The following is a 22,458-nucleotide window of genomic DNA, read 5'->3' as shown; positions in this document are numbered from 1 at the left end:
TATTGAGACGAAAAAGAGAGAAAACTCAAATAAAATCAGAAATGACAGCAGAGACATTACAACTGATCCCACAGAAATAAAAAGAATCATAAGAGACTACTATGAACAATTATATGACAACAAACTGGAAAACCTAAAAGTGGTGGATAAATTCCTAGAAACATAAACCATTTCAAGATTAAACTGTCAAGAAATATAAAGTCTCAACAGACTTATAACTAGTATGGAGATTGAATCAGTAATCAAAAAACTATCAGCAAAGAAAAGCCTGGGTCCAGATGGCTTCACTAGTGAATTCTATCAAACATTTAAAGAAGAATTAATGCAAAGTTTTCTTAAACTCTTCCAAAAAACTGAAGAGGAGGGAACACTCAAAGCACACTTTGAGGCCAGCATTACCCTGATACCAGCACCACACAATGACACCACAAGTAAAGAAACTATAGGCCAATATCCCTAATGAACATGGATGCAGAAATTCTCAACAAAATACTAGCAAACCAAATCCAAAAGCACATTAAAATGATCATACACCATGACCAGGTGGGATTTATCCTCGGGATGCAACGATGGTTCAACATACAAAAATCAATGAATGTAATACACCACATTGACAGATTAAGGCTATAAATCACAGTTGTTTCTTTTTATATGGCACACATTCTCATCTGCTTTCTGAGAGCAAATTAGAACTCGAGCAGTCACAAATAGAAGCAAATATCTAAGACTTTAAAAACCGGGGAAGGCATTTTGCATATCAGAATAGACTTACAGAAAATCAGTCAATGTACCTGCTAGACATTTGAACAGATCTAAGGAAAACTGAGTCCAGTTCCTGGCCAAAAATTATATGTACGATTTTTTTCAGGTCTGACCATAGGTAATTACAAAGACTTTACCTGTCAGATTTCATGTGGGAAATCGCTCCCCATACCAGACTTGGTGCAGTCCTGATAGGAAGCTGACTCAGGACGCTTTGTCAAGTCATGTTCTTACTCACAGCTGCATTCAGAGTCTAGGTGCGTTTATTCAGAGGTCTCTAACTGGGGTTGTCAGCTGACACCTATCTCAGGTGTCTCTGCAGAGGCTTCCTTATGGCAGTCTGGGGACACTGAAGACACTTTCTCTACTCTGATTCAGTACTCAGTACTTTCCCACTTCTAGTCCTCTCCTATCACCTTTCTTCAGCCAGCGAGTCCATAAAACTGCAGGAACCTTGTGTTGGGGGTACCTTGGCAGTGAGATGACTCCCACATCCACGCTGATTCACCTGGTTACACCAGTCCATTGCTTAAAATGGAACAGGGGAGAGTTGGCCCTTTATCCAATTTAGTCTTTTGCTTAAACTATCACAGTAGGTGATTAAAGGCTTGATTTTTAATTTTGTTTTTAGCCTGTTGTTTAACCAACTATTCTGACATCTGGTAGCTCTCAGCTCTCTTTCTAGCTCAGCTGAACCTTAGACATAAATCAAATCTAAAACTTGCTTAGTAAAATATGCTCAATTCAGAGATTGGAAAGTCCTCGCGACTTGACTTCTAGAAGGGACTGGAGAACAGATTTTCTCTTGATTTGTTAGCCACAATGAAAGTCTCACTTTTGGAAGATGAATGAGTAACATTATCAAAGCTAGGTGAGCTGTGGGAAACACTCCCCAGTTACTCTCACTCAGCAAGAGGAAAACTGATACCCAGGGTGGTGATGACTGGCTTAAGGCAATACAGGCATACCTCACTGTATTGGGCTTTGCTCTACTGTCCTTCAGAGATATTTCATATTTTACACATTGAAGTTTTGTGGCAAGCCTGCATAGAGCAAGTCTATCGGTGCCATTTTTCCAATAGCATTTGCTCACTTTATGTCTTTGCATCACATTTTGGTAATACTCACAATATTTCAATAAACTTTTTCATTATTACTCCATTATGGTGATCTGTGGTCATTGATCTTTTTTTTTTTTTTTTTTGTGGTACGCGGGCCTATGTCTGTTGTGGCCTCTCCTGTTGCGGAGCACAGGCTCCGGACGCGCAGGCTCAGCAGTCATGGCTCACGGGCCCAGCCGCTCCACGGCATGTGGGATCTTCCCGGACCGGGGCATGAACCCGTGTCCCCTGCATTGGCAGGCGGACTCTCAACCACTGCGCCACCAGGGAAGCCCCCCGGTCATTGATCTTTGATGCTACTATTGCAAAAAGATTTTGACTTGCTTAAGGTTCAGATGATGGTTAGCATTTATTAGCAATAAAGTATTTTTAATTAAGGTCTGTACACTATTTTTTAGACATGATGCTGTTTCATTCACTTAATACACTACAGTATAGTATAAACATAATTTTTATATGCACTAGGAAATCAAAAAATTTGTCTGACTCACTTTATTGTAATATTCACTTTATTGAGGTAGTCTGGAACCAAACCCACAATATTTCTGAGGTCTACCTGTCCATGATTAGTAGCAGAGACAGGACAGATTCTACATGAAGCATCATGCTCCCGCTCTGTCTTTGTAAAAGAGCCTGGCCATTATAGAGAAATGAATGAACAAGAGCTTGGGTTCTGATTTGACAGACATTCTTCTTGGCCACCATCATCATCTCTCTTTGGAGCCCTGCCAGTTGCCTATCTCCTGATGAAAGTCTGCTTGAGAAGTTTAGACACATCCTGACCAGCACCAAGTACAGAAGTCCTGCATCAACTCTTTAATCAAGGCAAGGCTCAGCATCGGCCTATTTACACTGATTTAGTGGTTTATTAGACTATTTAGTGGCTCTCAACTGGGGGTGATTATGTTCCTACAGGACCTTTGGCAATATCTAGAGATATTTTTGGTTAATATGACTTTGGAGGGGTTGCTCTGGGCACTTGGAGGGTAGAAGATGTGACTGCTGCTACACATCCTACAGTACACAGGACGGCCTTCCAAGACAAAGAGTTATCCAGTGCTGAGGCTGAAAAGCCCTGCATTATACCATTTCAGATTAAGGATCTCAGCCACAAAATGCATAGGCTTGGGAAGTCCCCTTCTTCTCTCTGTTCCTCAGTATTTCCATCTGTAAAATGGCTGGAGAAGCTGATTTCTGAAATTGCTTCCCATTCTACTGCACCGTAAGTATAGCTGTATTTTCAGAAATTGAGAGTAGTTTGGTGCTACAAAAAATTTTTTTAAACCGTATTTCTTACTCCCCCCCCCGCCCCCGCAGTCTTTTTGCTGACTAACCCAGCAGTCCAAGGAGTTAATCAGTACTTCATTTCCCCATTTGTTTATCTAGTCTCCACTCTGACATAGAGCCATCCATATTGTGGAGGCCCACCTCATTAATAAAGAATCCTGCAAGGGTTCCTGCCTCACTGCCCAGCTCCTTCATTTCTACATACTGATTCAGCAGAGAAAGATTTGTGTTTCATGAGGATGTGTCTGACTGCCAAAGTGTAAGGAAGCTAGCTGCTGACAGAAAGTGTTGACAGGACCTTGGGAGCTGGCTTGCTCAGCGGGACTCTGCTAAGTGCTGGCATTAACAAAAAGCATTTTTCAAGCCCTTTTTTTCTTTTTCTTTTTTTTTTTTAACATCTTTATTGGGGTATAATTACTTTACCATGGTGTGTTAGTTTCTGCTTTATAACAAAGTGAATCAGTTATACGTATACATATATCCCCATATCCCCTCCCTCTTGCGACTCCCTCCCACTCTCCCTATCCTACCACTCTAGTTGGTCACAAAGCCGTTTTAATGACAACTATGAAAAACCGTGAAAAGGAAAAGAATGGGTGAGGATGGGGTCATCACTGGAGACGCAGCTGAGTACAGACACTGGGGAAGAGACAGGAGGAAGGAAGGGAAAGCAGAGGAAGGCAATTAAGAGGTTTTTTCCTATGCTTCTGCCTTATTTTATTTATTATGTCTCTGTATGCTGGGTACAGTCAAGTGTGAAAGATCCTATTCATGTTTCCACTCCTGCCTTTCGTGCAGCTCTACCCAGTTCACTTACTGAGAGGATCATTTAAACATCTGGTCTAAGATATTAAAGCTTAGAGACACACATAACGTTTTTACTAGTCACAACTGAGTGTTCCTTACAGGCGCTGGCTTCATGAACCACAGCGCTGAGATGACTCTGAATATCTGTCAACTATATGTTCTTTCTAATCAAAGATGACTCTCACTGAAGCTGGGTACATTTTAAATTGTGGTGCTCAGAATCCTCATGTATATATCATTTCCAAATATTTGAACACAACAGCGTGTGTAAGGAAAGGGAAGAAACAGAAGTAGGTGGGCAGGAAGGCAGGTGGGAAGGAACTTTCTGAGTTGCCATGCTGTGTGGTCAGGAATCCCTGAGTCCTCAAATAAGATGGAAATGTAGAATAGTTTTCAAGAAACAAAACTATTTTTGATAATAAATTTAATTTCTCAGGGCAGCAAAACATATCAAAGCAACTGTGATCTTTCCTGTCTATAATAGTGCCAGCCTGACATTTCACCTATCTGTGGAAGATGTCTCCTATCGGGCAGCCTCTGCGGCCAGGGTGTCATCTGAAAATTGAGCGGAGAATGAGACAATACCAGGCCACTGAGAGGCAAGCTCTGGCCTGACTACTTAGGAGGTGGAAGGCAGAAACAACAGATTTCCACTTAACACTTCAAGCACATGCATATTGATTTTCCCATTTCTCCAGGGGATATAAGAGAGGGCAGACATTCCGATGCCCAGCAGCTGGGATAGTGCCTGTGAGAAGGCAATTTTTATTAAAGACTGAGATTTGCTTAAGCTGTAACAACTAATGAGATGCAGAAGTGGGACTAACATTGGCTTCCAGACTGATGATGTCCTATACCGAATCCAACAGTGATTCCAGTCACCAGTTCCCCAGTACAGGTCTAAGTCATTACACACTATGCTTCAGAAGATAAACAGCTTTAGAAAAAATCACCAAATAGATCTATTTTAATAAAACACCAAGAAAAGTGTTCTTTAAAAAGAATTAAAGAGGGAGGAGATATGGGGCTATATGCATATGTATAGCTGATTCACTTTGTTATAAAGCAGAAACTAACACAACATTGTAAAGCAATTATACTCCAATAAAGATGTTAAAAAAAAGAATTAAGATTTTTTTAATATATATTTTGTTTTTAAATTTTGTGTTTGTTTTTTTCTAACGCCATAGAGGGAAAAAAAGCCTAGTCCAGGATGTAGTGTGATGCTGAGGAAGACTGGAGGAGACAGACATCATTGTGAATGGCCCTGCAGTGCCAGTCTTGGTTGCTTAAAGAACAGTGAGATATAAAGGCAGTCGTCATAAAAAGAAGTCTTACTCACCTGAACAGGGCTCTGCTTCCTCCTCCCCCATGCGTTCCTGGTATTAGTTAGCCTGAAAAAATATCTTTGGTCAATAAGGAGTAGTAAAAATAAAAATAAAGTAACATACTCTATGCAATTATAAGATAGGAGAAAAGGAAAAAGAGAATAAGAAAAAAAGTTGGAGATGAAGAACACTCACCAGAAAATATGCTGTTACACAGCTGATGAAAATTGTAACCAATATATCCAACATGGATTTTAAATAATGAAGCAATCGTATCCACAAGATGAAAACACATCAGAGGTATATGGACACAGCAGAGGGAGGTATGATGTGACAACAGGAGACAAATCACAAGCTGACAAGAGCCCAGGGAAAATGGTCATGTAAGCAACTGGAGACAACCCCAAATGGAGGAAACAAGGCCAAACATACTACAAGGGGCATGAGAACGGGAATGATGATCACAAGCAACATGGAATTTTTAAAAAGAGAAAGAAATAATAAATGTATTGAAAGGAAAGGGACATTCCAACTATGCCTATTAATAGCCTCCAAAAATATTAATATACCCAAAGAAGAGAAATAAATAGTGAGGCAAAAAAGCCAAAGATATAAATCAAAATACGTTTTCAGAACTAAAAGATTGAAATGTGCAGACTGAAGACACTGGACATCAGACAGTGAAGACTGGTGATCAATGGAAGACAGAAAATAAACAATAATAGTCCTATGACTGCTTAACTCACTGCCCTGAGAGGGTTTCCAGACCACAGAGCAGGCACGGGACACCCAGGCAAAACCCTGTGGGCTTCCTGAGTTGAGAAAGGGAGCTGACACTTTGGGAAGACCAACGTGGCTAGAGTTGTCAGGGCAGAGTATCTGAGTTCCTGTTTCTCCTACCTAGACTGGACCAAAGTGGGGAAAAAAAATAAAAATCTAAAGAAAATGGAAACTTTTCAATGAAATATAAATTATGAAAACTGGCTTCAAATGATGTAATAAATTTAAACCAATCCATTATCATAAGAAACAGAGAAAGTTATCAAAGGTATCCCTAAAAAAATATTAGATTCGACTGATTTCACAAGAAAATTTACTTAAAAAAAAAGTAAATACAGTTGACCCTTGAACAAAACAGGTTTGAACTGTGCAGATCCACTTATACGGGGATTTTTTCAAAAGTAAATACTACAGTACTACACAGTCCATGGGTGGTTGAATGCCCGAATGAGGAACACTGGATGTGGAGGAACCACAGATACGGAGGGCTGACTATAAATTATACACAGATTTTTGACTGTGTGTTGAGTTGGTGCCCCTACAGTTGTTTAAGGGTCAATTGTATCTCCAATACGATTTAAACTCTTCCAGAGCATTAAAAAAAGAAGAAATTCCAAATTCATTTTATAAACTTAGCATTGATAACAAAACTTCTGACAAAGAGAATAAAAAAAGAAAACTAAAGAAAATATCAGTTATGAATATTGATGAAAAAACATCAACAAAATATGGTCAATTAAAATTGCATATTTAGCTAGGTCAATGGACTGTACCAGAATGTCTATCTCAAAATTCCAATTACAAATGGGAATTTACTATAGGTTCAATATAACATTTCAAATAACTGATGAAAATATGGGTTACTTAATACATAGAAAAAAATAAGTAAAATACATTTCTGCACATTCATAGACCAAACTAATCCCACAAGTAATTTGCACTATTATTTAAATTAAAAAAATAAAACTATAAAAGTATAAAAGAAATATGGATATTTTTAATAACTTTGGTGTAGGAAAAGCCTTTTTAAGCATAATACAAGTCTGAGAAACCATAACATAAAAGACTGATAATTGAGTCAGTAATGAAGAAATCGCTGGTAGGGTAGGCTGGAGTAAAGATGGGACAACAGTGGCCATGAATTGGTAATTGCTGATAATGGATGATACACACGCAGAAGTTTATTGTATATTTCTTTCTGTTTTTGTTATGTTTTATGTTTAAATACAAAGGTAAGAAAAGTTAACGAGAGTGTTATATCATATAAATTATTAACCTAAAAATTATCCTTTTCTTATGTTTCCCAACAGGTATAGCACATGATACTTCTTCCCATTAGAAAGACAGAATTTATGAATCCACCCTAGAGTAATAAAAGAATTACATGTCTCTATTGACTATTACTAGATACTAAATTGTATAAGGAAGTTAGTGGATTAACCTATGCATTCAGAGGCATCAACATGAGATAATAATCAAGCATTTTGTATGGCAAAAGACAGGAAGTTTTTTAAGTTCAGGAAAAAAACTTGCCAATATAAACATGTACATTTAAAAAATTCATTTTTGAAATCAAATGAGCTACAAGAAAACCAGAACAATTTTCGAGGCAAAAGACAAAGTCAAAGGACAAATGATAAACTGCAAAAGAAGATAAGTGCAACCCACATCACAGGTTTTTGTGCAAAATGCTCAGGATAAGCACTATATGCACCTTTTGGAGACCCGTTGGCAGAGGGTCAGCAAGTTGCATGGGTCCTATTCTCTTGAGAAATGGAAGGATGTATGCTTGGCTCAGGTGCTGCTAGGGAGAGGAGGAGCCACTAACTCGTCACCAGGTAACTATGAGAGAGCTGCTAGAGATGCCCACAAATATTCTCTTCTGTCTTTCCACACAAAGAACTCATTTCACCAATATATAAAGAGTTCCTATAAATGAATAAAAAGACTGACAATACTAAAATTGGCAAATGAACTGAAAGCTCATTGAAAAGGAAAAGTACAAATGGCTCTGAAATACATGTGGAATTACTCAGCCCTAGTAATAATCATACTGATGCTCATCTAAGGGAGGGAGAGATGTGCAACTGGAGAGGGCATACACAGGGTTAAACTATATTGTTAATATTATATTTCTTTGGCTGATGGTGGGCACAAAGATTCTTGTTGAATTATTCTTTACACTTTTTCTTATGTTTAAAGGTTTCATAATAATACTTTATAAAGAAGAACACTATAATAGATGTATCTTGTTATGCTAGCTATGTTGTTTAACTAGAAAAATACTGAAAATATCTATCTTTAATGTTGTTTAAATAAATTATATTGCCTTTTTCCAAAGTAATAATAGGCAGTAGATTTAAAAGAATGAGGCAGTTCTGTGTGTACTTGATGAGAAAAAATCACTGATATATAAATATAAAATCATCTTGCAGAGCCTTGTGTGTAGAATTTCTCCATTTATATAATAAATAGAAACTGTAAATAAAAGTAAATAAAACTATGTGAATAAAAAATACAGACAGATACGGAAACACACACAGACTGTCTCTTGACGTATCTATCAGAAATTGATATCAATTACTGCCTCTTGGAGGGGAACTAAATGGTAAAGAGACAGGAGTACAGGGGTAGGAAAGAGGAAATTTATCTTTAATATATGTCCATCTGAAAACATTTGGATATCCTATCACTGGAAGGCATTACCTATTCAGAAAGTAAATAAACAGTTTAAATAAATGGAAGTGTCATGAATATCCTTTATGGCATACTTTTAAAACATTCAATATAATTTTCTACAAACATTCATTGAATGCCTACAATGAGTCTACTCTGGTACATTTTAGGATTATAGCAGATCCTGCCTTTAGTAACTTACATTCTAACCAGCCTCCCTCTCTCCTCAGTCCAAAGTCTTCAGTGTTTTCCCAGCCCTGCAGTCTCAATTCTAGTCTTCTTTTTGGAATCTATACACTCCACTCCCACATTCTCCTTCCTTTCCTTTTCATTACTCCCTTGGTCACAGCCTGCACTCCAGGCAAACTTGATGATTTGCTGCTCCCAACATATACCCACAGTTTCACAACCTCATACATTTTCTCATCCTGTTTCCTCTAATTAGGACCTACTTCCTTTCAACTACATTGTCCAAAAGTTTTTCCTTTTTATGGCTCAGTTCAAAGACCATGACTTCTGCAAATCCTTGCTTAACCTCTCTGAAAGGAAGCTTTCTTTTGTCTCCTTTACCAGTTTTAATTTCTCTTACTGCATTTTACCTTCTATTGCTTTTTTATAGTTATGAAAATTTTATAAGTATTCATTCTTGAAGGCAAGGGCTATTTCCTAGACATCTCTGGATCTCCATAAGGTCCTAATACATTGTAATTAGTAAACATCAATCGTCGATTAGTAAATGACCAAAATAATGAACAAATAGCTGAATTGGGGAATGCAAAATGACTGTAAAAGGCCGTACGCATGTCCATCAAAAATAATTTCGTGTGCAGCTGACACGTGGTCGCATCCCAGGAAAAGTGGAATATCTAACAGGAGTGCCTTAAATCTGACTGACCTAGAGAAGTACTCCAGAGGGCATCAAGTGGAAGCAGAAACCTCCCAATAGACTCTTTCCACCCTCCTTCTAACCCTGAGCAAGGTACCTTCTCATCATCCGCGATTTATGAAGCCACAGGACTGTGTCCATCGGCCCGGCCGATATACGGATTTTTCTATACGGGGCTCTCAAAGTTTTTAGACGTGATGAAGTATAATCCTGGTACCTATCCCAAACTAAATTAACATGTTTATGACTTTTATTTAACGGCATTTTTCTGTACATCCCATTTGTTTCAGCTGGAAAGCTAAGGATTACATTTGTTTTAAACCAAGGTCAAAAATAACTCACGTTTTAGAGCATTTTGCTTCACATGTGGCACCTCGATTTGGGCTATCAATGATCCTGTGAGATCCTGTCACCCTCCGGCTTACAATAAACCAGCAACAATGGTAACCTGAGTGTTTCCTTGGCCTGAGACACAGTATACTTTCTTGGATGAAAAAGATTCAAGCTGGGAATTCTAGAGTTGCTGAACCATTTTATGTTTCATATATTTGAAAGTCCCTGCTGCTTTTTCTTCTGTATTGCTAGGTATATATACCAGATCTATATTTGAAAATACAGTTTGTACACTGGAGAATCTATCATTTCTAATCTCTCTTTTTAAAGGGGGCATGACCCATATAACTGTTCCGTGAACTCAGAGTGCTGGCACAACTTCAGGGAAACCTCAGAGTTGGAAATCTGACTTCACTTATTACCTTCTCGACTTTTTCCTCCAAGCTGAGACTAGCTCTTCATTTGAAAATTCAATCTCTTTCTCTCTCTGTCTCTCTCTCTGCTTGTCTGTGTGTTTATTTAGAAATCATCCATCGATTGACTGACTTATAAAACATACAGAGACAAGAGAGCACATATCAGTGAATGTTCTCAAACTGAAATCGTGTAACCAGATAGACACATATAGTTACCAACACTTTAAAAGTTTCCCGGGTACTCCTTTTATGTCATTACGTTCTCCCAAAAGTAACCACTATTTGGGCTATTTGAATAGCATAGATTAATATTGCCTATTTTTGTTGAAATAAATGAAATAATTCAATATGTGCTCATCTGTGTATGGCTCATTTCATTCAAAACTATGTTTGTGAGATTCATCTGTATGATTAGGTGTAACTGTAAATGATCGATCCTCACTGCTGTATAATATTCCCCTGTGTAAGCATACCATCATTTAATTTCTATCCTAGTCTCGATGGGCATTGGGTTTTTTCCAGTGTGGGACTGAGTGTTGCCATGAGCATTCTAGTAGATGTCTTTTGGTAGAATATGTACAAATCCTTTGTTCGCGGGGTACGTATATGTTTAGATATACAGACACCGCCGAACAGTTCTGTTAGCACCACGCTCTTCACTGGCAATTATATGAAAGTTCCAGTTACTCCAAGTGTTTGCCAACACTTGCCATTTTACACCTTTGATTTGCATTTTCATGATAACTAATGAAGTTAAGCACTTTTTCATTAGTTTATTGGCCATTTAGATATCCTCCTTTGTGGAGTATTCATTTTAATCATTTGCCCATTTTTCAATTAGACTGTCAGTCACTTTCTTATTGATTTCTAGGACTTCTAAGAAGTGTATCCTGGGAATGAGTCCTCTGTTGGATCTATGTATTGTGAATGCTTTCTCCCATACTGCGAGTTGCTTTTACACTCTCTTAACGGTGTCTTTTGAAGAACAAAAGCTATCTATATTAATTTTAATAGATAACTTTATTAAATTTTTCTTTTTTGGTTAATACTTTGAGTCCTGTTTAAGAAATATCTGTTCACCTCAAGTTTATAAAGATGTTCACTTATGTTTTCATCTGTTTTAACTTTTACATTTACATCTACAATTAATCTAGGACTAATTTTTTGTGTGGTTTGAAGTAAGGGTCAAGGTAATTTTATTTTTTTTTCTTTGAAAGCAATTAATTCAGCACTATTTATTGAAGAGATTACCCTTTTCCCACTGCAGCACAGCATCACCTTTAGGTGACCACAAATTTATGGGATCTGTTTCTGGACTATTTATTCTGTTCCATTGTTAAGATTGTCTTTTTGTCTAAGTATCACACTATATTAATTACTATATCTTCATGCTAGGTACTGGTAGTTTAAGTCTTCCAGCTTTCTTTTTTCTTTCTTTCTTTTTACTGCTTTCGTTATTTTTAGCCAGTATCAATAAGATTTAGCTTGTCATTTTCTCTCCCTCCCCACTTCCACAAAAAATCTGTCAAGAATTTTTTTCTAAATACTTGGAATTTAATTGACTTTATACACTAATCTGAGGGAAACTGATATCTTCAAAATACTGAGTCATTCAATCCATGAACATAGCTTATCCCTGCTCTTATTTATGTCCTCTTAATTTGTTCAGTAAAGTTTTGTAGATTTTGTGTCTGTGATGCAGAACCAGTTTTGTTTTCTAAGGATTGCAGATCAAGATATGCAGGACGACTATGCATGCCTAGGTCACAGTTTGCACCAGATGTGGCTTACCAATTAAGTTCAACAGTAAGCAAACTGGTTTACACACTTTTCAATGAATCAAATCCATGGGTCACAGGCTTGGAAGATGCAGTAATGTTAAGTCACTATAAACGTTTCTAAACACTTACTCTCAGTTTCTGTACTTATCTCATTGCTAAGAAGTAAGAAAGGAAATCATGGACTGGCTCTGCTCCATGAACCACACTTTGAATAGCAATAATATAGAGCTTCTGTACGTCTTTCATTAGATTATTTCCAAATATGATTCTTGTAGGTTATTTCCATATGTGATTTTTGAACTAATTATTTTCTTCAGCATTTTGCTTCCCTCAAGGAAACAAGCCTTCAGCTGTCATTGTTTCCAAGAACATCTGTTTCTAACAGATTCTCTAGTCTTTTTAATCTGCCATGTTTAGAAAAACAAACTAGATTATCCTGGCATCAAACCCTTTTCAGAAGAAGGAAAAGTTTTCTATTCTCTATTTCCTATTCTGTTTTGGTGACATCTAGCTGACCTTCAGTGACATTAAACGTTTCAGTTGAAACATATGGATGTCATTGTCATTTGCTTTTTAAATAAGCTTAATAAATTGACACTGTTCCACCTATGTAAATTATAGATTAAAAATCCTATGGGAACTCAGTAAAGATCTACTGAAAACAAACAGCAGCATTAGACCACGCATTGCCTCTCTATTCCACCTTGAGGGTTTAATATTCCTTTTAAACCAAAGCCAGTCATAACTCATAGTTTTAGGGCATATTGCTAGGACAAAACCTACAGTGCAGGGAATTTAAGGTATTTATCTGAAGCTCTTAAGATTGTCCAAAGCAGAATAAATCCAGAAATTTCTCTTGACAGTCACTTCTGTACTTTCTTTTCTCAGTTACATAGTTCACAGTCCATGCCAAAGGCTCCCTCCTCACATGCTCTCTCACCCTCTATATAGACTGTCCATGGATGTGGACTGAAAGGATAGGACAATGGAGTGAATGTTGCTTTCTGGTCTTAAAACCCTTACTTCTCCCCATTGACACAAATTCCTCCTTCTTTTCCCAATCAGCCCTTCTCTCTGGAATCCCATCTATACCTATATATCTGTATCTATAGGTACAGATATATATATCTTCATCAAAAAGTCAGGTACACATGTGATCTGCCTCCGACAAAGGCTTATCTCTTTAAGGGCCTTTAACTGTAGTGGATAAAACAATTTAACTTTGAAATTAAATTTTGACTTGCCATTAAATGAACTATCATCCTCAAAAATCAATATCCAGAAAAGCCTACGGGAAAATGTTTCATAAATTATAAAGTATTAGATCTGGAAGCACCGTAGAAGTCATTCATCAGGAAAAATTCCAATAAATACATGGGAATACATGTGCAAATTCATTAGAAATCATCCAAATTAAAACAAGAATTCATTTTTATTAAGCTCCTTGAATACAGATGAGTTGCATAATCTCTCAAGACATTAGTGTCTTCCTACCTTAAACTGAGAAAGATATTAACACCTACTTCCCAAAGTTTTCGTGAATAGTAAGTGAGATAATGCCTGTGAACTATCACACATGGCTGGCATGCAACGCATACACTGTAGATATCAGCTCTTATTTACAATATATTCAATTACATTATCGATAAAAATACTGTGTTACCATTCTCTACCCCAGTGCTCCCCAGCCCCTCACTCTCTGGCAAGGCTCGTCTACACATCACTCTGATTCAGTCACTGTGTTTCCTCCCAAGAACCTTGTCATCATAGACTGCCTCTCCATGGGCACAGTGCACATGGTCTCTGGGAGGGGAGTTTATGGCCTCAAAGACTCGAAGCCCAAGATGGAACACAGGCTACTCAGCTGTTTCAGTTGCTGACATGAAACACCAGGGACACTATCAGTATCTCCAGAAAATGGATGCTTACTAACAACATGCTTGAACTTCAACTATTCAGTAAGTTTTTATTGAACTCCTTCTGTGTATTCAGCTCTAGTCTGCACAACTTTTGGACAATAAGGGGGAAAAAAAAGGTCATATATCTGCTTACAAGGAATATAATCTGGAAGAGAATCAGTCAGTCAACAGGATAAAGACATACGCAGTTTAGGTAAATAAATCAAAAGAGGTATGATTTATTTCTGATCCTCTTTGACTCTTCCCTGTTTCATCTACAGCACAAAGGAAACACAGAATATTAAGGACAAATCAACTGTTCTTACAATTTCTTTCTGAGTAAATTCAACTCCAGTGGAAACATTGTAAAGCCTTCGCTTCATCCTGAAAAATCCACATAAAATACCCTTAGCATATCTACAAACTCCTTGGCATGGTCTCTTCTGACCAATGGCCTGGAGAAACTAGAAAATTTCCTGAAGCACCAAACTGCAATAAATCTGCAAGACAGTCACCAAACAAGCCAGTAAGACCAGCTGACCACACACCACCTACATCAGCCCAACACATTTTTTCACTATTCATCCAGTAGTTTTGTAGCACCCGAAATTCAGGACCTAAAATGGTCCTTGAATTGCTCAGTCATACTTCACTCTAATTTTGTAGAGGAAATTAGAAGCTTTCAGAGTATGAGCAAATCAGAAAACAACAATAACACCTGTGACAAGTAAACATTTTAAAAATTAAAAACTTTGAAACAATTCCTAAGTGACCACATGGACCTGATAGTTGTTTGTTTCCCTTGAAGGTTTGGCAAAAAAACAAACGCTAGCCTATCGGCAGTGAAATGAATCCTTGCTTTGCTGGTATACACAGCTCTGTCATTGCTACCCTATCCCTCCCACATGCATCCTCTTACAGAATATTTACGTGAGCCTGAGTGGGCATAAATCCCTCTCTCTAGAGATACTTAAGAAGCAGATGCAATTAATACTCTTTTTATTTCTCTTCTAAAAGACGTGTTAAGCATGTTACTTTCCAGCTCAACAACTTTCAAAGGTCCTCTATTTTCAAACTTTTTAGCTGAGGCTCTTCATTATGTGAATTCACAACTTGCAAAGAACTCTCTGTTCCAGAAACACATATCGATTCTTGCTCCTGTGAGCCTGTTACTTGCAACCTTTTTTTTTTTTTTTTTTTTTGGTACGCGGGCCTCTCACTGTTGCGGCCTCTCCCGTTGCGGAGCACAGGCTCCGGACGCGCAGGCCCAGCGGCCATGGCTCACGGGCCCAGCCGCTCCGCAGCATGTGGGATCTTCCCGGACCGGGGCACGAACCTGTGTCCCCTGCATCGGCAGGCGGACTCTCAACCACTGCGCCACCAGGGAAGCCCTTGCAACCCATTTTTAAGTTTCACTCACATCGTTACCCACACCCGGAATTTACACCGTTTCTTTCTCTTAAACTCTTGAACATCTATGTTGTTCAAAGAGCAGCTTAAGTGTCACCCTTACTAAGGACATTTCTCGAAGCACCTTAGCATTCCTTGAGTCTCTCTGGTGACTATTCTTCGTAACACCCACTTGGAACTGTCACTGTTTGTTGTTGCTGTTGTTTGGTGTATGTGTTCGTGTATCATTGGTTCAGCTCATATTTATTGAAGGTCTCTTCTTGCATCGTCCTGGGCCCAGAGAACAGGGAGATACAAGACACTCCTGCGTCCTTAAAGATCTCTGAGTTTGACAGAGAAGAGTTCAAAAATATATATTATCAAAAGTAGCTATGAAGACTTTTGTGGAGCATAATTAAATAAGAAGAGGATAATGAAAGATCACAGGAGGCCTGAGAGGAAAGTTGTCATTAGAGGTACATCTTGACGTAAAATAAAACAAATAATATCTAATACTTATTCAGCACTTAGTATTTATGTCAGGTTCTAAGTGCTTTACATCTATCACTTCACTTAATCCTCACAACAACCTTATCGTGGAGGCATTATCAACACAACTCAAATTTCAATGGGCATATGAATCTCCTGGGGATCTTGTTAAAGTCCAGATGGTGCACTGAGAATGTGCTGTAAGAGTGGGCATGATGTCTGGGGTGACAGAGCCCTTTTCTTGCTTATTAAATCAGTAATGCCATAGGGATAATAGCTACTGTTTATTTTAAAACATGCACAATAGGTCAGGCTCTTTGCTGCACACTTCTGCACATTATCGCTTTTCCTCCAATCAATACTGCAAATCAGGGCTGGTGTCCCTATTTTGCTTATGATAAAACTCGAACTGTGAGTAAGTCAATTCGTGGTCTGTCACTGAGCTAGTAAGGATGAGAACAGGAATGCAAATTACATCTACCTGGCTCCAATACCCCCAATCTTATCACCATATCTTGCTACTTTCATTTCTCAATCTGTCCATGATAACCTTAGATAACTTAAAAACAGCCCTTTAATTTCAATGTCCTCAGCACACGGATACACAGGGAAAGATAGAATTCTTCTCCACTGCCTCCATCCCACTCTGCTGGACTGGGAGTGCTGCCGTTTGGGAGAAGAGATAATCAATATTTTACCAAATGCTGGTAACGTGCTTGAACTTGCTTTAGAGGAGCCGATTCTAGGTTTCATTTTCACATATGAATGGAAATAAAGTAGAGGGCTGGCAATGCCTGATGGAAAAAAATAACCTGTTTCGACAGGCACTTGTCAGCATCTGAGCTCTGGAGGGCACCCCATTCCCTGCGTGAGATCCCTGCAGAGTCCCCAGGGAGGAAGAAAACAGCTTCATCTGACCTGTGAGTAAAGTAACCACTTTGAGGGTCACTGGAAACCTCCCAGAACAACCTGTAAGGAATAGTCATTATATTAGTAAGTTATTTTCTTTTAAGAGAACTTATTGTTGTCATTTTCTCTGGTCCATGAAACCTAGTCTGAAAGAATCTTGTGAGAAAAGAAATATTTAAGCGAGGTTATGGGAGGTCAGAAACAAGCATCTCTGGTTTCCATTTAAACTACAATTTAGCTGTTACTAAGTAATGCTTCCTATCTTAACAGGTGTTTCAAGAAGTATTTTAGGTATCTTGTTTCATATTATCATCATAAGAACTATACTGCGTACGTACTAGCTTCCTCAATAAAAAGATGGGCTCAGTACCTTGCTTGAAATCACACCGTGAGTGCAGAATTCAATTCTTACTAAAGTCAACCTGTCTCAAGGATCTAGAGCCTGGTTCACTGCTCCTAAACTGCCTCCCATGTAATGTCTAGGAGAGATCAGGTGAAAAGCTCACTCACTGTCAATGCCATGTATCAAAATCCTGTTCCTTCTGATAGGAAATTTTCAAAATCAAGGAAACATAAAAGCAAACAATACAATTAAGCCTGCCATAATCTTTACAGACTGAAGAATTTATGAGAACGAGATAATCCATTCTATATAACTGAATAAGTTATCTAACCATTCCGATGATAAGAGACTTGACTCTTTCAAGTTAATAGCCAGTAGGGAACTGCTTAAAGACATCCTTTCAAATGAGAAGGCAGTTCTCCTCATGGTACTGCCATGTCTCTCTGTTCCCTTCAGTAAACCATCCGTGTCAGTCGCTACCCTGCCACAGCAGAGCCTGCTCAAGCAAAGATTTTAAGAAAGAAGACGGAGTGCCTTAGAAAGGGTGGCAGTCTTAATCAGAAAATCTCTTTGTTGAATAATCACAAGTCATTTGATTAAGTGCTCTGTCTCCATGACACTAACATTTTCAAGCTGAGGTTCAGGGCTGAATTGTCCCAACACTAATTAGTTGGAAAACAGACTGTGATTAGAGAGCTAAAAAGCCATAGGAGGATAAGACAGAAGAGGCTTGTGGCTAAATTGGTTTCCTGTAGAAAGGAATCTTTCTTTAGGAGTCAGCTATGATACCCAGAGAATTATATTTCTGATCTCTTCACACAGGAAACTTGAAAGAACAGCAGTTGGGGGAATCAATTAAATAGTTTCCAGTAGACTTGGCCATGGCTGTCATTGCCAAGGTTGTCTAACCAGAATAGAGGACATTCCCTCCAAGCATGACTATTATTTTCCCTCCCAGGTAAAGCTAAGTCTTAGAATCACCAGACAAGAGCTTTGCTCACTAACCATACTAGACATTCTAGTCATTCATCAAATAATTATTAATGGACTTTTCAAACAAATAAGACTTGATTGATTGATTTCATTAAGACTTTATATATTTAGAGACATTTTAGGTCCACAGCAAAATTGACAGCAAAGTACAGAGATTTCCCATATACCCCCTTCCCCAAACACAAACAGCATTCCACATTATCAAACTGTGGGTATTTGTTAAAATTGATGACCCCCCAATGACACATCATAATCACCCAAAGTCCATAGTTATATTACAGTTCACTCTTGGTATTGCATATTCGATGGGCTTAGACAGATGTATAACAACACATATCCATCGTTATGGTACCATGCAAAGTGCTTTCACTGGCATAAAATCCTTCTATGCTTTGCTTATTTATCCCTCCTCTGCCCAACTCCTGGCACTTTTTACTGCCTCCAAAGCATTGCCTTTTCCAGAATATCATGTAGTTGGGATCATGAAGTATGTAGCCTTTTCAGATGGGCTTCTCTCACTTAGTAATATGCATTTAAAATTCCTTCATGTCTATTCATGGCTTGAGAGCTCATTTCTTTTTAGCACTGAATAATATCCCATTGTCTGGATGTACCACAGTTTTTTTATCCAGTCATCTACTGAAGTAAATCTTGGTTGCTTCCAATTATGAATAACGCTGCCATAAACATCCATGTGCAGGTTTTTTGTATGTACATAAGTTTTCAATCCCTTTGTGTAAATACCAAGGAGTGCAATTACTGGTAAGAGTATGTTTAGTTTTGTAAGAAACTGCTAAACTGTCTTCCAAAGCGGCTGTACCATTTTGCAACCCAACCGGTAATGGATGCTGGTTGCTCCATATTCTTGCCAGAATGTGGAGTTGTCGGTGTTCTGGATTTGGGCCATTCTAATAGTTGTGTAGTGATATTTCATTGTTACTTCAACTTGCATTTCCCCAGTGGCATATGATGTGAAACATCTTTCATATGCTATTTGCCTGCCATATATATTTTTTGATGCGGTATCTGTTAAGGTCTTTGACCCATTTTTTAAATCAGGTTGTTCACTTTCTTATTATTGATTTTGAAAAATTCTTTGTATATTGTGGATAACAGTCCTTTTTTTTTTTTTACAGTACGCGGGCCTCTCGCTGTTGTGGCCTCTCCCCTTGTGGAGCACAGGCTCCGGATGCGCAGGCTCAGCAGCCATGGCTCACGGGTCCAGCCACTCCGCGGCATGTGGGATCTTCCCGGACCAGGGCACGAACCTGTGTCCCCTGCATTGGCACGTGGACTCTTAACCACTGCGCCACCAGGGAAGCCCAACAGTCCTTTCTGAGATGTATCTTTTGCATATATTTTCTCCCAGTCTGTGGCTTGTCCTCATTCTTCTGACATTGTCATTTGTAGAGTAGAAGTTTTTTATTTTAATGAAGTCCAGATTAATTATTATTTCTTTTGTGGTTCATACCTTTGTTGTTTTATCTGAAATGTCACTGCCATGCCAAAGCCCAAGGTCATCTAGGTTTTCTCCTGTGCTATTTTTTGGGAGTTTTATAATTTTACATTTTACATTTAGGTCTATGATACATTTTTTGTTAATTTTCGTGAAGGATATAAGGTCTGTGTATAGACCCTTTTTTTTTGGCATGTGGATGTCAGTTGTTCAAGTATCATTTGTTGAAAACACTATCTTTGCTCCATTGTATTGCCTTTGCTCCTTTACCACAGATCTGTTGACTATATATATATATGTGGATCTATATTTCTGGGCTCTCTATTCCATTCCATTAATCTGTCTATTTCCTTTTTTTTTTTTTTTTTTTTTTTAACATCTTTATTGGGGTATAATTACTTTACAATGGTGTGTTAGTTTCTGCTTTATAACAAAGTGAATCAGTTATACATATACATATGTTCCCATATCTCTTCCCTCTTGCGTCTCCCTCCCTCCCACCCTCCCTATCCCACCCCTCCAGGCTGTCACAGAGCACCGAGCCAATATCCCTGTGCCATGCGGCTGCTTCCCACTAGCTATCTACCTTACTACGTTTGTTAGTGTGTATATGTCCATGACTCTCTCTCGCCCCGTCACAGCTCACCCTTCCCCCTCCCCATAACCTCAAGTCCGTTCTCTAGGAGGTCTGCGTCTTTATTCCTGCCTTACCCCTAGGTTCTTCATGACATTTTTTTTTCTTAAATTCCATATATATGTGTTAGCATACTGTATTTGTCTTTTTCTTTCTGACTTACTTCACTGTGTATGACAGACTCTAGGTCTATCCACCTCATTACAAATAGCTCAATTTCGTTTCTTTTTATGGCTGAGTAATATTCCATTGTATATATGTGCCACATCTTCTTTATCCATTCATCCGATGATGGGCACTTAGGTTGTTTCCATCTCCGGGCTATTGTAAATAGAGCTGCGATGAACATTTTGGTACATGACTCTTTTTGAATTTCGGTTTTCTCAGGGTATATGCCCAGTAGTGGGATTGCTGGGTCATATGGTAGTTCTATTTGTAGTTTTTTAAGGAACCTCCATACTGTTCTCCATAGTGGCTGAACCAATTCACATTCCCACCAGCAGTGCAAGAGGGTTCCCTTTTCTCCACACCCTCTCCAGCATTTATTGTTTCTAGATTTATTGATGATGGCCATTCTGACTGGTGTGAGATGATATCTCATTGTAGTTTTGATTTGCATTTCTCTAATGATTAATGATGTTGAGCATTCTTTCATGTGTTTGTTGGCAGTCTGTATATCTTCTTTGGAGAAATGTCTATTTAGGTCTTCTGCCCATTTTTGGATTGGGTTGTTTGTTTTTTTGTTGTTGAGCTGCATGAGCTGCTTGTAAATTTTGGAGATTAATCCTTTGTCAGTTGCTTCATTTGCAAATATTTTCTCCCATTCTGAGGGTTGTCTTTTGGTCTTGTTTATGGTTTCCTTTGCTGTGCAAAAGCTTTGAAGTTTCATTAGGTCCCATTTGTTTATTTTTGTTTTTATTTCCATTACTCTAGGGGGTGGGTCAGAAAGAATCTTGCTGTGATTTATGTCATAGAGTGTTCTGCCTATGTTTTCCTCTAATAGTTTGATAGTTTCTGGCCTTATATTTAGGTCTTTAATCCATTTTGAGCTTATTTTTGTGTATGGTGTTAGGGAGTGTTCTAATTTCATTCTTTTACATGTACCTGTCCAGTTTTCCCAGCACCATTTATTGAAGAGGCTGTCCTTTTTCCACTGCACATTCCTGCCACCTTTATCAAAGATAAGGTGTCCATATGTGCATGGGTTTATCTCTGGGCTTTCTATCCTGTTCCATTGATCTATCTTTCTGTTTTTGTGCCAGTACCATACTGTCTTGATAACTGTAGCTTTGTAGTATAGTCTGAAGTCAGGGAGCCTGATTCCTCCAGTTCCTTTTTTTGTTCTCAAGATTGCTTTGGCTATTCGGGGTCTTTTGTGTTTCCATACAAATTGCGAAATTTTTTGTTCTAGTTCTGTGAAAAATGCCAGTGGTAGTTTGATAGGGATTGCATTGAATCTATAGATTGCTTTGGGTAGTAGAGTCATTTTCACAATGTTGATTCTTCCAATCCAAGAACATGGTATATGTCTCCATCTATTTGTATCATCTTTAATTTCTTTCATCAGTGTCTTATAGTTTTCTGCATACAGGTCTTTTGTCTCCTTAGGTAGGTTTATTCCTAGATATTTTATTCTTTTTGTTGCAATGGTAAATGGGAGTGTTTTCTTGATTTCACTTTCAGATTTTTCATCATTAGTATATAGGAATGCCAGGGATTTCTGTGCATTAATTTTGTATCCTGCTACTTTACCAAATTCATTGATTAGCTCTAGTAGTTTTCTGGTAGCATCTTTAGGATTCTCTATGTATAGGATCATGTCATCTGCAAACAGTGACAGCTTTACTTCTTCTTTTCCGATTTGGATTCCTTTTATTTCCTTCTCTTCTCTGATTGCTGTGGCTAAAACTTCCAAAACTATGTTGAATAAGAGTGGTGAGAGTGGGCACCCTTGTCTTGTTCCTGATCTTAGTGGAAATGCTTTCAGTTTTTCACCATTAAGGATGATGTTTGCTGTGGGCTTGTCGTATATGGCCTTTATTATGTTGAGGAAAGTTCCCTCTATGCCTACTTTCTGCAGGGTTTTTATCATAAATGGGTGTTGAATTTTGTCAAAAGCTTTCTCTGCATCTATTGAGATGATCATATGGTTTTTCTCCTTCAGTTTGTT

General features: G+C 38.2%; 1 long non-coding RNA gene across 1 annotated transcript in view; it reads right to left on the bottom strand.

The window, feature by feature from the left end:
• LOC141276408 (uncharacterized) overlaps positions 1-22,458 on the bottom strand; it is a 54,561-nt gene that overhangs the window by 14,353 nt on the left and 17,750 nt on the right. Inside the window, exon 2 of the long non-coding RNA XR_012325909.1 lies at positions 5,320-5,371. This is a non-coding gene — a long non-coding RNA (uncharacterized lncRNA). The remainder of the gene's footprint in view (positions 1-5,319; positions 5,372-22,458) is intronic.

Source organism: Tursiops truncatus, chromosome 14 (genome assembly GCF_011762595.2).
Source record: "Tursiops truncatus isolate mTurTru1 chromosome 14, mTurTru1.mat.Y, whole genome shotgun sequence".
Taxonomy (NCBI): domain Eukaryota; kingdom Metazoa; phylum Chordata; class Mammalia; order Artiodactyla; family Delphinidae; genus Tursiops; species Tursiops truncatus.
Note: the sequence above shows the minus strand (reverse complement) of the source record. Positions and strands in the feature narration are given on the sequence as shown.